Here is a 13,227-nt window from a genome sequence, read left to right on the forward strand (position 1 = left end):
CACCACGTTGAGAGTGACGTTAGTGGTTTGCACAGTGAAAGTGACGGTGAGCAGCGCGTCACCACCTTATTGTCGATGATATTCACGGTGTTCGTTGTTGGGTTAACTTATTGACGGTGAGTAAATTCCAATCCTCCGTTGTGGTGTTAGTGAAGGGGTACTTTGTATTTTGTTGTATGTACTGTATTTGGATACAGAAAATAGGTCACCAGATACATGAATGAATACTACCAGCTAGACAAATCGATGTGTGTATCTAGAGTATTAATTTGTGAATCTGGGGAAGTAATATGTGTATTTACCATGCTAGATGCACTCATTTGCATTACTTGTTTCCTAAGTGCAAGGCTAAACAAGGCATTTCATGTACAAACTTGTAGGAAGTTTAGATGCGAGGTAATATAAGTGAATGAGCAAAACAAGGGAAAGGGAGAAATGAGTTACGGTGCGTAGCTGATACTACCCCATAGTCCCTTGTGATGATCGATGTTGTATATATAGAGGGAGTAATATGTGGGTTTCCGGATACTGAGGAGTTTGTTGCTGTTAATTTGGGTCAGATTTCGTTGTCGAATAATCAGCTGTCGGGTCCGCTTCCTATTTCTATTGAGAATTTTTCGGGTGTTCAGAAGTTGATGCTGGACGGGAATAGGTTTTCGGGGGCGACTCCGGTGGAGATTGGGAAGTTGAAGCAGTTGTCTAAGGTTGATTTTAGTAGTAATAAGTTTTCGGGGGCGATTCTGGGGGAGATTACTGAGTGTAAGTTGCTGACTTATGTTGATCTTAGTAGGAATCAATTGTCTGGGGATATACCTAAGGAGATTACTAATATGCGGATATTGAATTACTTGAATATTTCTCGGAATCATTTGACTGGTAATATTCCTGCATCGATTTCTAGCATGCAAAGTTTAACTTCTGTCGATTTTTCGTATAATAATTTCAAGGGATTAGTCCCCGGAACTGGGCAGTTTAGTTATTTTCCAGACTTATGTGGACCGTATTTGGGTCCGTGTAAGAACGGGTTGTTGGATAGTCCTCACCCCGCTCATGTTTAGGAGTTTTCTGCTTCACTCAAGCTGCTAGACCTCAACGAAGGATTGGAATTTGTCGTTTTTTAAATTGAATTGGATCCTCTTATTCCACTTGTGGATGAATTTTTTAAAATATCATGCCTATCTTGTTGTTGATGATCAGAGAGACCACATTTTGGTCAGCTTGCTTATTTGTGTGATTACTGATTTAAGAAGGCCAGTTCATGTTATTTCATTCTATTATTTCTGTTACTTGGAGAATCACATATCAATTTACTGGTAGAGGGTCTAAAGCTAGATGACGTCCTTGCTGGAACATACAATGTTCAGTGCTTGCCTCTAAGACTGCTTGGTGCTGAGGGATCACCATAAGATGCATTCTCATGAAATGATGCGACTTGAAACTTGAAAGTCTAAACTAGACAGAGGTCTTCATTAAACGATATCCATGTCGGAATGCACCAGTATGGAAAATTGTCCACGATATGTAAAGTACTGGCGAGTTAATGTCATTTTTGTGTTGTGTTATGTCTCAAAGAAACTCGATTTGTACATTCAAATCTCTTGCTTCGTAAAAGATGCGTGTGCTTGATTTTGTGGACCCTTGGGATTTACAATAAGAAATGAATCGGTTTTTTATTAACCTCACAACTACAGCTTCTTTATTTGATGTATCTGAGATTGATCAAAGAACATGGAAATGGTTGCATAATTTGCTCTAATGTTCCATGCAAATGGCTTATTTCAAAATTTTATACATCGCCGAGAACCACTGATCTACTGTGTACTGACCCTTTGCATTAAAATTACACTTGTAGCTCCATTCATTCGGGAAAATTAAAGACCAACAGTCTGACAGCGATGAATTATACAGAGGAATGAAATGCATTATTTAACACAAATATGGAGTAGCTGATTGTTTAATTCAACTCATTCAAACCTATCTAAGGCGTACAGAGACATGACTGCAAACTGGGAGGTAACAAGCGCAAATATCATGCGAGAAATGTCGTTCAAAAGTTAAATAATAAAACAAGTGCAAACATCCACGAGCCTTGCTGAATCAACATCTCCTGAGCAGTATCGATGACAGACAACCTTCTTAAGCATGTGTATAAAAAGTAAGTAAACTGCTCCTTTTCCCTGGAGCTGCCTTCACCATACAGGTCATTCCACTGTTTCTACTCATTCATTATTGCTCCTCCAGATGCAAAGCTAGCAGCAACCTACAAAATACCCACAGATTAAATTGATGATGACATTCACTCGTATACGTCTTCAAAGAGAAGTCAGCTATCACACCAAAAACTTACCTGATTTATCCTTGTTTAGGAATTAATGTATCTAACAAAGTAAAGACATGTATCTAGAAATTTAAGGAACTGTAACTACCTTACTAAAGATGTGTATCTAAGAAGGTAAATGAGTGTATCTAGCAAATTAAAGGAGTGTACCTACATTGTCAGAGATGTGTATCTAGTAATGTAAATGAATGTATCTAGTATGGTAAATGAGTGTATCTAGTAAGTTAAAGACTTGTATCTAGTAATTTTACAAAGTGTATCTAACTTCTTAGACATATGTACCTAGCTCCCCCAAAGAGGTCTATCTACGGAGGTAAAGAAGTGAAAACAAAAACTATACCCTAAAAACACGAAGGGTGTTCCACAAAAAAGAAAGCATGAAGGGTGAACCATTTTAAGGACGAACCATATGAACTTGTCAGATACACATGCTAACCCTCTTAGATACACGAATTAATACTCGTATACGTATGTGTATCTGAAGAGTTTAGGACTCCGAAGTACCTAAGAGGGGGAGGGGGTGAATTAGGTACCTTTTAAAAATTTTAACTTAACTTAATTGATTTAAGTTAGTTAAATGAAATGATATCTCAAATACCTAACACAACCTCTTTATATAGAGGAAAAAGGGTGGAGTTTACTTTATATTAAATTAATATAAAGTAAATCAAGTTTAGCAAGCCACAAGTTTTCAGTCAAAAGCATTTTCCTTGCACCAAAATGGGTAGTCAAAAAATCAAGCAAGAAAAGTTTTCTTTCCTTCTTTGCCAAGAGTCACACATGTGACTTGGGCAAATAGGAGAAGTCTTTAAAAAGCTTTCAAAAACACAAACTTGGAATCTTAACTTGTTTAGGCAAAACTTACATCTTACTAACTAATCTAATTACTTAAATTAGTTAGATGAGATGCCACAATTAAATAAAAGAGAAATGTATTTCTTTTGAAAATAATGGTTCATCCGTCCAGGAAGATAACAGTGGGCGACACTGTTTCCTCAGTATAGCAAAGTTAATATTTTTCTAACTCGAACCTATGGACCCTTAAACAATACAAGACGATCTTCATCCTTGGCTTCATTCTACTTTGATCATCATCAATCTTTGTAAATCCTATTAAGAAAACTTAAGAGAAACATTAGTAACATTTGGTTTGTCATCATCAACACAATAAGCTCAACAAATTCCCCCTTTGATGATGACAAGCCAAATATAATGTGTCTTTCCCCTTTTGGTTCCCCCTTAACAAGATAATCAAAATCAACTAGTCATTAGAATTAGTGAGCAATGAGATAAGATCATATTAGAAATTAAAGAGAGTAAACACAAGAATAAAATTACTAATATTAAACACTTATGAACACTAGCAAGAGTATGAACAATACCATCCGTACACATTATAGATCCACTTCCCCCTCTTGACATCATCAAGAGAGTGAAGGCAAAAGAAGACGGACACAACAAAGCACCAAGGTTAGGATATAGAGAGTATTTAAACATATGAAGGCAAATTAATGTAAATAAACCAAATAACTTAAGATAAGATAATAAAGCAAGTGAGCAAAATAAGGGGCTAATTTGTGGGTTAGGCTTATTATGAACCGGGTTTCAAAGTTGAGGAAGATTCATTCCCGGAGAACGCAAAACAATGACCAGAACAAAAAAAGATTTCCGGCGGTCTGTCAAACACACAAATTCCACTCTTGGCAAGCTTTGTAATCGATTGAGTATTCAATTTAGATCTGATCTTGACATGTGTCCACAAACTCCTTCTTAATTTCTTCAATTAAGATACCTTTTCCTTCATCCCTTACATTCAAAACGTTTGATTTCTTTCCACTTTCTTTCTTCAATCCAACATATGATTATTGGAAACTTCCACACAAACCTTTGTAATCATTGGGTCATCTTCAATCATATTCATATATTTCGTTTCAGCATATGAATGAAGAGCAGCGTTTCGTTTTTTTTTTTTTTTTTTTTCCCGTTTTTTTTTGACAATTTCAGATCATGTCACCTAGGATCGCTTTTGGCGATGGCGTTCAAGAGCAAGTCGATGAGCATTTGGAGTGAATTTTCCTTTTCCTCTTCTTCAAGGTCAAATTGTAGCTATCATGGATTACGAGGTGATGAAGATGTGGGTGGTTGCCATTGTTGACTTAACTTGGAGGTGATGGAGGGTTTAAAATGTATGTTGGGTTTATCAGGTTTAAAAGGGAAGAGTAATGAAGGATGTTAGATGAGGTTTAATTGGATTTGGGCAGTGGGTGGGAGTTTTATGGAGGTGTGTAGAGGAAGACTTGCATTATCATCAAATACAAAAATCTTTGGAAGATAAACACAAATTTGAATAAATACACTTAAACACAATCATCAACCAGGTTTCTTAAAATGCTTTGCTAGGGTGATCAAATACACTTAAACACAATCAATCATATGAGATAATGTGAATAAATAAAGTGATTACATGTTATTAATCAAGCCAACCTCTAACCTAAGTTTTTCAAATTGTGCTCTTGCAAGTGGTTTAGTAAAAATATCCGCAATTTGATCCTCGGTTTTACAAAATTTAAGACTAATATTACCTTTTTCTACATGATCACGAAGAAAATGATGTCGGATTTCAATATGCTTAGTTCGTGAATGTTGGATGGGATTTTTTGAAATGTTTATAGCACTTGTATTATCACACATAATGGGGACGGAATCGTAAAACATACCAAAGTCGGAAAGTTGTTGTCTCACCCATAAGAGTTGAGAGCAACGAGTGCCGCACCGACGACATATTCGCTTTCGGCCGTAGAAAGAGCGACCGTATTTTGCTTCTTCGAAGCCCAAGAAACAAGACATGGGCCCAAGAAAGTAGCAACACCGGATGTACTTTTACGATCCACCGTACACCCCGCATAGTCCGCATCGGAATAACCTATAAGATCAAAGGGACAATATAAGGGATACCATAGGTAAAGATTTTGTGTTCCAATCAAATACCGAAGAATTCGTTTAACCGCTTTGAAATGAGATTCTTTCGGATTTGCTTGGAACCTAGCACATAAGCAAACACTAAAGAGAATATCGGGACGACTAGAGGTTAGGTAAAGTAGCGATCCAATCATACCTCTATACACCTTTTCACTAACATTCTTACCATGTTCATCTTTGTCCAATTTGGATCCGGGTACCATAGGTGTATCGTGAGAGTTACCTTGAGTCATCCCAAATTTCTTTAGCATTTCTTTAATGTACTTTTGTTGATGGATCATGATTCCATCCTTAGATTGCTTGATTTGGAGCCCAAGAAAGAATCCTAACTCACCCATCATGCTCATTTCAAATTCCGATTTCATTAGTTAGAAAAATAGACACAAAGAAGTTCATTAGTTGCACCAAATATAATATCATCAACATATACTTGGACAATCAACGGTTAAAGCAGTTTGTGTCTTTAAAAACAATGTTTTATCAACGGAACCTCTTCTAAAACCGTTTTCAATGAGAAATTTAGACAACCTATCATACCAACACCTAGGTGCTTGTTTTAAACCATAAAGAGCTTTGTCTAATTTGAAAACATGTTTAGGAAAATCATTGTCTAAGAAACCCGAAGGTTGCTCCACAAAGACATCTTCTTCCAAATATCCATTTAAGAAAGCGGTTTTGACATCCATTTGGAAGAGTTTAATGCCTTTGTGAGCCGCAAAAGCAATGAGTAATCGTATGGCTTCAAGCCGGGCTACCGGTGCATAGGTTTCATCATAATCGATTCCTTCTTGTTGATTATAACCTTGCACCACTAGCCTAGCTTTATTCCTTACAATTTCACCCAAATCATCAAGCTTATTGCGAAAGACCCACCTAGTACCAATGACGGTATGGTTGGGTGGTCTAGGGACTAAGTGCCATACCTCGTTCCTTTTGAATTGATTTAGTTCCTCTTGCATGGCAACTAGCCAATCATCATCGGCTAAGGCGATAGTCACATTTGAAGGCTCGATTTGGGATAAGAAGGCATTATGAGCACAAAAGTTTTGTAAGGATGCCCTTGTTCTTATTCCGGAATTTAGATCACTTGTCAAGTTGGAAAGAGGGTGAGAGCTTTGATGCTTCCATTTTCTTAGGACAAAAGGGGTTTCTTCCCCCTCAGAGGCAACAGTCTCTGAGACTGTTGTCTGTTGATTAGAGGAAGGATCTGGAACAGTGTCTGAGGATTCTCCTGAGGCAACAGTGTCCGAGACTGTTGCTGTTCTGGAAGTGGAGGCAACAGTCGTGGGAACTGTTGCTGAATGAGATGTTGAAACAGAGGCAACAGTGTCTCTGTTTGTTCCCCCTGAACTGGTGCTTGCATCAGAAGGAAACAGTGTCTGTGACTGTTGCCCAACGTCATTGTTTGGAGCTTCTTCATCCTCAAACACAAAGTCTTTTCTTACAAGACCTATCTCAAATTCATCATCTTCATCATCTTCATTATCTTCTCCATCATTTTGTACCTGTCCAAGAATGCTAGATTCATCAAATATGACATGGACACTTTCTTCAATTCACATGGTTCGTTTGTTATAAACTTTATAAGCCTTGCTATGGTCGGAATAACCAATAAAAACCGCTTCATCACTACGTGGATCGAATTTTCCCAAGTTGTCTTTACCATTGTTGTGAACAAAACATTTGCTTCCAAAGCATCTAAAATATGAGATATTGGGTTTTCTACCACGTAAAATTTCATAGGGTGTTTTATTGATTATGCTTCTTATCATGACTCGATTATGAATATAGCAAGCGGTGTTTACCGCTTCGGCCCAAAAGTCTTTAGGCAATTTACTACACAACAACATGGTTCTAGCCATACTTTCAAGGGTCCTATTCATTCGTTCGACCACTCCATTTTTTTGTGGTGTTCTAGGAGCCGAAAAATTATGGTCTACACCATTGTCATTACAATAAGCGCTAAATGATGAATTTTCGAATTCGGTTCCATGATCGGTTCTTATGGAAACAAGTTTGAGATCAAGTTTGTTTTGAATCTTTTTCAACCAAATTAAAAATTCATCAAATGCCTCACTCTTGGAACTCAAGAAAAGTGCCCAAACAAACCTAGAATAATCATCAACAATGACACACACATAACGACTACCTCCTCTACTTCTAGTTCTCATTGGTCCACATAAGTCGATATGCAAAAGTTGTAATGGGCGAAGAGTACTCACAATTATTTTAGACCTAAAGGAACTTCTAACATGTTTACATCTAGCACATTCATCACATACTTTATCAAAGTCAAATTTCATGTTAGGAAATCCTTCTACCAAGTCAAGTCTTTTAAGACTATTAAGAGTTTTAGCACTAACATGTCCAAACCTTTTGTGCCACAACCAAGGATCATTTTTCATTACACTCATGCATGACATGGTATGACCGGATAACATGTTTAAGTCGGTTAGGTAAACATCTTTGACACGTCTCCCTTCGAGAATAATTTCATGAGTTGTGGCATCAATTATTCGACACAAATTAGCACTAAATTCCACAATATTACCTTTGTCACAAAGTTGAGAAATGCTAAGGAGATTATGTTTCAAACCTTTGACAAGCCGCACATTGTCGACACAAAGTAACGATGACTTACCGACCTTTCCCATGCCTATTATTTCACCTTTCTTGTCGTCGCCAAAAGTTACCTTGCCACCATCATAAGCTTCTAGTGAGAGGAATTGGCTTCTATCTCCCGTCATGTGACGAGAACATCCACTATCCAAGTACCAATTGCGGCCGCCTCTCACCAAGCCCTACACAAAATTAGACTTTGAGTTTAGGAACCCAAATGAATTTGGGTCCCCTCTTGTCCTTCACATTTCGCAACAAATCTTTTCGAATCCAAATTTGTTTTACAACCTTAATATTTTTGTTAATGTCACTATGTCTTTTCTTGCAAGCATTAAAGACATGACCGGTTTTACCACAATATTTGCAAATGATGTACTCGGGAAGACCAACATATTTCCTTCTTCTAAAGTCGGTTTGAGTTGGATCTGGTTTTCTGAGGCAACAGTCGGACTGACTGTTCCATTTGAAACCAAGACCGGCAGTTTTATCACATCTCTTGGACTGATTAGTGAGGAAATTTAAGACATTTTGACTTTCTTCCCAATTTTTAGACACATTCTTAGCCTCAACAAGTTCTCTCTTTAGTTCCTCGACTTTAAAGGTGAGATACTTGTTCCTTTCTTTAGAATTTTCTAACTCCTTCTTCATTAGAACATACTCGGATTTCAATTCTATGAAACTTTCAGATTTTTGTTGAGCATTAAGCTTAAGACTCGATATGCGACTATCTAAATGAACAATTTTGGATCTAGATGAACTACATTCGGGAGATTCATTTTGAATTTTGACAAGTTTTTCATGAAGCATTCTAATCTCCCTTTTGTAGGCATCTAAGTTGACTTTGAGACACTCATTCTCTTTAGATAAATTAGTAACTAGTTCATTTGACACTTCCTTGACATTGTCAGAGGCAACAGTCCGAGACACTGTTGTTTTAAGTTGTTCTATCTCATCAACTAAGTCATTAATTACACCTTTAGATATGGATTGTTCATTTAGAAGTTCATCACGTTCCTTAGTTATCATGGACATCTGTAAGATCAGAGTGGTATTGACATTTTCAAGATCAGAAACATCATTGGGGTTCGACCTAAGACACTCTAGTTCGTTAGACAACTCCTTGTTCAATTTGTTTACTCTTTTCACCTCATCGAGGCAACTTGATGACCTGTCATTTGCCTTAAGTTCACTTTTAAGATGATAGTTTTCTTGAGCAATTTCCTCTATTTCATTTTGCATGAGATCCAACTTTTCAGTTTGTGAACGACACTTATCAAAGAGTTTGTCAAGAAGCTTACATACTTTTTCTTTGGAGTAAGTCCTAGCTTTGGCCTTTAGAAGTTTTACCTCATTGTCGGAATCGGAGTCGGAATCATCGGGGTGAGCCATAAGACATCTAAGATGTTCGGTTTTAGAGGGTTTTGAGACTTTGTCCTTGAGACGACTTGTAATACACATTTTAGCCTCTAATTCCTCCTCGATGATTTCATCGTCCTCGGAGTCGGACATTCCCCATATGGCGGACATGACTCGGTTTTTGTAGTCTTTTTTAGCCTTATCTCGCTTATCTTTAGACTTAATATCATCCCACTTAGGACATTCTTTAATTTGATGTGATTTGTCACCACATTTAAAGCATCCAATAGTGGTGGAGGGTCTTTTCTTTGGAAAGCGTTTTTTCGTGTAGTTATTATTGAACCTTTTATGACCATGGCCATTCACCATTCCAACTAAGTTCCTAGAGAACAAAGCAAACTCATCCTCTTCTTCATCCTCATCATCAATTGAAGAGGATTCTAAAGCAAGACTCTTTCCCCTTGAGGATTCACTAGAATGCTTATCGAGATTGAACTCGTGAGCCATTAGTGATCCCATTAGTTCATGAAGAGATAGAGTGGATAGATCTTTGGCTTCCTCTATGGCGGTAACCTTAGGTTGCCATTTAGTGGTAAGACTATGAAGAATTTTTCGAATGATGTCCTCGGACTCGAAATTTCTTCCTAGGCTTTTTAGTTCATTTATAATACACGAAAAGCGAGATGAAAAGCTATTTATGGACTCGTCCTTTGACATGTGAAACATCTCATATTGTTGCATGAGAAGGTCAATACGGTGTTTTCTAACTTGAGACGTCCCTTCATAGGCAAGCACAAGGGAATCCCAAATTAATTTAGCCGTAGGACATCCAGAAATCCGACTCACTTCGGCCTCACCAACACACCGTTGAAGAATCGACATCGCTTTTGAGTTTTTCTCGGCCAATTTAAAATCGTTTTCATTGTAATCTTTCTCATCTTTGACCTTAGTAAAACCCGTAAGGATGTCGGTTTCCTCAATAGTAAGAGGTCCATTTTCGATGATTTTCCAACATTGATAATCAATACTTTTAATGTAATGCTCCATTTTGAGCTTCCACCATCCAAAATTCTCACCGGTAAAGACCGGGATCTTGGAGTGTTTTGAGGGATCCATTTCCCAAGATTCAAACTCTAAGGTGATAAACCTCGATCAAGAGCACGAGGCTCTGATACCAATTGAAGAGTTTAGGACCCCGAAGTACCTAAGAGGGGGAGGGGGTGAATTAGGTACCTTTTAAAAATTTTAACTTAACTTAATTGATTTAAGTTAGTTAAATGAAATGATATCTCAAATACCTAACACAACCTCTTTTAAATGGAGATTAAAAGAAGTGTCGTTGGTTATGATGAAGGCAATGATGTAACGGATGTAACTTGTTGTCTTTGTATAAAGCGTAAACAACGAGACCAACGTGATAAAGATAGTAGATCGTTGAAGATAATAAAAACGACAAACTAAGAAATGCAGCGGAAATAAATAAACGAAATAAGTTCAACACAATCAGTTTTGAATTGGTTCGGCCTACACTCTATAGGCCTACGTCCAATCTACTTCTCATTAATAATTTGATAATGTAATTAACTCTAACTACAATTATTCTATTACAATGAGATCCCCACAATCTACTCCGATTGTGCTACTCAAGAAACTACTCCGTTTCTTTAAGCTCTATCTAGTTCTCAAATAGTTATAGGATCAAATATCTCTAAGTTGTTCACTTAAGAACGGGAGAGATCAATTTTCGATCAACTAAGAGAAGAAAGATATTAAGCTAAGCCATACTTAAACAAATGAACCATTTTTGAGACTTGTAAGAAATATGAAAAACTTGCAATTTAAAAGATTTTAAATACTTGAAAGCATTAAGGGTTTTGCAAAGGTTTTCAATTTCTTTCTCAGATTTTATAAGCTATGAAAAAGTGTGTTTTATGCAAAGAAGGAGCATCTCTTTATATAGAGGAAAAAGGGTGGAGTTTACTTTATATTAAATTAATATAAAGTAAATCAAGTTTAGCAAGCCACAAGTTTTCAGTCAAAAGCATTTTCCTTGCACCAAAATGGGTAGTCAAAAAATCAAGCAAGAAAAGTTTTCTTTCCTTCTTTGCCAAGAGTCACACATGTGACTTGGGCAAATAGGGGAAGTCTTTAAAAAGCTTTCAAAAACACAAACTTGGAATCTTAACTTGTTTAGGCAAAACTTACATCTTACTAACTAATCTAATTACTTAAATTAGTTAGATGAGATGCCACAATTAAATAAAAGAGAAATGTATTTCTTTTGAAAATAATGGTTCATCCGTCCAGGAAGGTAACAGTGGGCGACACTGTTTCCTCAGTATAGCAAAGTTAATATTTTTCTAACTCGAACCTATAGACCCTTAAACAATACAAGACGATCTTCATCCTTGGCTTCATTCTACTTTGATCATCATCAATCTTTGTAAATCCTATTAAGAAAACTTAAGAGAAACATTAGTAACATTTGGTTTGTCATCATCAACACAATAAGCTCAACAGTATCTACAGTAACATATAAATCATCAGCAGCACCTAACCATTCATATTTTATGCAACCACCACTCAAGGTGCTCAATTATGAACTACCTCTGCCAGAATAACCAATTGTACCACAATCACTACCATAATTAATGCAGCATAAATCTCACCATCAACATCTAAACACAATGAAACATATCACATTCCACCTTCAATCACATAGTTCACTACACTTCACTGAAAAAGCAAATCAACATAACAAAAACAACAACAACAGTTTCTCGAATGCCTCGCTGTTTCCCACAAATTACGGGCTAGACGAGGTTGAATGAACGCAGTCTTACTGTGTGAGGTTGTTTTTGAATGACACAAGATGAAAATTGCGGCAATAATTAAACAAACAAAAAACAATAAATCATGTGAAAGAAGGATTGTTACCTGACAAACAGAAAGAGCAGTAGATTTAGCACGATCCAAAGGAGAAGAATAAACAGCATTAAACCTAACACCTTGAGAATTAAGAATAACAGCCAAAGCTCTAGCTTGTCTTTGACCATTACTAGTCAAACCTGTGGGAAATAATCTGTATACTTCCCTTGATTTAGAAGGATTATAACGATTTAACAATGATGATTAAAGGTCATAAACAAAATACATAAACAAAGTATAGGGATTCAGAATTAACCTTCGGTCCTAGCAAATATGGCCTAAGAACAATATCAAAATTGATATTCACCTATTAGTTGCACCCAAGACGATATGAGATATGCCCTTTGATTATGATAGAATCGATCTAAAATTTTCTGTAAAATTTAGTTGTTTTTGTATTCTTGTGATGAGAGAGAGGAGGCAAGGTCAAGAAAAAGCATTAGGTTAGAAATAATTCTCTACCTTTCTTTTTATATAGACCGAAATCCGAAATCAATTAGGAAAGAAAATTACTTCCCTAATTTTCGGCCATCAAACCGAATTATGGAGCAAAATTCTCCTTATTTTGGTCTTTCCAAAAATATATAATATGTGTTGAATTGTCATCTAGTGAGGATCGAACCCATGACCTCTTGGTATGTGTACCCTCACTATTACCACTATGACACATTCATCTTGTTGATATTAAATACAACTGATTATATTTAATTATGAATTAACAGATTAATTCGTCCAAGCTAACATTATATACATTTAATTAAATATAACTTATTATATTTAATTTACGAATTGACAGTTAATTCGTCTCAACTAATACTATTTAATTTTCATTAAATAATTATCTCATCAACACATTGACTAACTTTTTAGTCATATTGGGCATCAATGTAATTATATTTCTATAACCACATTTCTCAAATACGTCCTATAGGTGTGACCTTTAGGGACCAGTTGATCACCGCCATCTGTATGATAATAACGTCAAATTTTCTAGCAAGCCAACCGTT

At 36.4% G+C, this 13,227-nt stretch overlaps 1 long non-coding RNA gene across 1 annotated transcript; it reads right to left on the reverse strand.

Moving 5' to 3' along the window:
• Positions 1-1,914: 1,914 nt before the first annotated feature.
• On the reverse strand, positions 1,915-12,355 carry LOC141633424 (uncharacterized). Its single transcript, XR_012538194.1, has 2 exons — positions 12,230-12,355; positions 1,915-2,260 (listed from the first exon to the last, which is right to left on the reverse strand). It is a non-coding gene; the product is annotated as an uncharacterized LOC141633424 (long non-coding RNA).
• Between the last annotated feature and the right edge of the window lie 872 nt (positions 12,356-13,227).

The sequence above is a fragment of the Silene latifolia genome, chromosome Y (assembly GCF_048544455.1).
Source record: "Silene latifolia isolate original U9 population chromosome Y, ASM4854445v1, whole genome shotgun sequence".
Lineage (NCBI taxonomy): Eukaryota > Viridiplantae > Streptophyta > Magnoliopsida > Caryophyllales > Caryophyllaceae > Silene > Silene latifolia.